Raw genomic sequence first — 1,891 nt, forward strand, 5'->3', positions numbered from 1 at the left:
GATGTTAGAGCAGAAGGTTAAGTGGATAGCAGAGGTGGAGGTAGCAGCACAGGCTGGAGGTTGCACTGGCACAACTCGTCCAAGATCACACAGAAAGAAGTGCAAGGGCTCAAGAGATGGACAACAGCCAACACTAAACCTATTAGGTAATATTTTCCTTTTTGAATTAATTGCTTTCTTCTTTCTGGTTATTTATAGCATGTCCATTGCCCTTCTACGCCATCTTTCATAGCAATGATAATTATACAGTATAGACATTAAGTCACCACCCCAATTTTAATGTTGTAGGACACCCAGAATTTCAGCTTGAGATATTGTTGAGCAAAACCAAGGTCCAGAGGTAGGTCATGTTTGATTCAGCAAACAGGTGCCAAGAGTCTTCTTGTGTAATTTTTTCACAATATAATTCCGTAGGTGCGTAAATAATCAGTTTACGTGCGTCTCCGAACTACAAATATTGTTTACATGTTCGTTGTTGTGGCCTTCAAGAACTATTAGGCATTATATTTATTCTATTAAGTTGTATATAGCTTCCACGAATGGTTTTTTGAACAACCAAGTCGATGCTATCTCAGAACAAATAAGTTGAGCTGAATGCAGATCTATCCGGACGGATGCATAAGAGTTGGTCGATGTAAGCAATAGATTGTACAAGTTACATGAACCTATATGCCAGTTGATTAGGCAGTGAAGTGAGGATGATTCGACGTCTGGCGAATCATTTCTTTCTGGCAGAATGGCTATTATCGCCTGCTAGGGTAGCCGCACCGCTGCTGCCGGTCACGGGGCAACTCGCCACTACGGCATTTGGCCCATCCACTAGCAAGGGGCGAAGAAGATTGAGTCACCGCCTCTCCCATGTAGCGCAAATTCTCCACTTCTCCCGCAAGCTGAGATTTGTGATTCATAGGGTGAACGGACGCAACCGCACTCCATGTCGCTGCTCCCCATCCCGCGATGCGTAGCATCTCCACTCAACTGGCCGACTCATTTGAACTGCTGTCCTCTCTCTCGAGCATCAGCTTCTCCAACAATACATGACAAAATAATGAGGACGTAAAGCAAGATCGAGAGAGCATGCCGGCCGCTATAACATGCTCACGCCATGGACTGCCACCGGCGCACGCTGATCGGATTCCACGCTGCGAGCCAAGTGTATTTGTTATTGATCTGCTGCTCAGCTGCGCTGCAATGTGCGATATCACACTGCTTTGCAGCCTGGCGCACGCTCGCATGTTTAGAAAACTCGAGCCAAGGCAGCCAAATGCCAAGACCTCATGCTGTAATAATACTTATAAAGAAATGAATCTAAGGTTATTTCAACGACTGTTCCGCAAATTCATGATGAATCCAGAGGATGAAAGCTCTCAGCAGCACTCTTGCAATGATAGATGTCTGTTCCTAAATAGTATAGTAGCTGGCGCATCCACCTTCGGTTCCTGGCTTATCGGCCGTTAACATGGCAGTGTGCCATTGCACGGCGTAATATTCCTTTCGCTTCGCAGCTCAGGATCATCAGCAGAATATTGGACGCTTTGAATCACATGGGGTCAATCTTGTATCAACTGATTGTGTGCGCTAACAGTGATCATATGGCCGTCTTTCTTTTCTTTTGAAGATATATTTTGTATATGATGTAAACAGCCTGACCGATGCAATGATAAGCATCATCAAGTTGACAGCTAATTCTTCAGCATGGGATATTATTGACACACTGAAAATGCTTGTTCCGGACCTTTCAGACAAAAACCCGGTCCACTCTCCGCATCTCTCGGTCTGCACCCTTTTCGGTTAATGCGAAAAGTCGGAAACCAGGCTATGGAACTGATGAGCTGACCTAGATCCACAAACCAGTAATCAAGCGCAAAAATGCCAACTGACAATAAATAAA

The sequence above is a fragment of the Lolium rigidum genome, chromosome 1 (genome assembly GCF_022539505.1).
Source record: "Lolium rigidum isolate FL_2022 chromosome 1, APGP_CSIRO_Lrig_0.1, whole genome shotgun sequence".
In the NCBI taxonomy this organism is placed as follows: Eukaryota; Viridiplantae; Streptophyta; class Magnoliopsida; order Poales; family Poaceae; genus Lolium; species Lolium rigidum.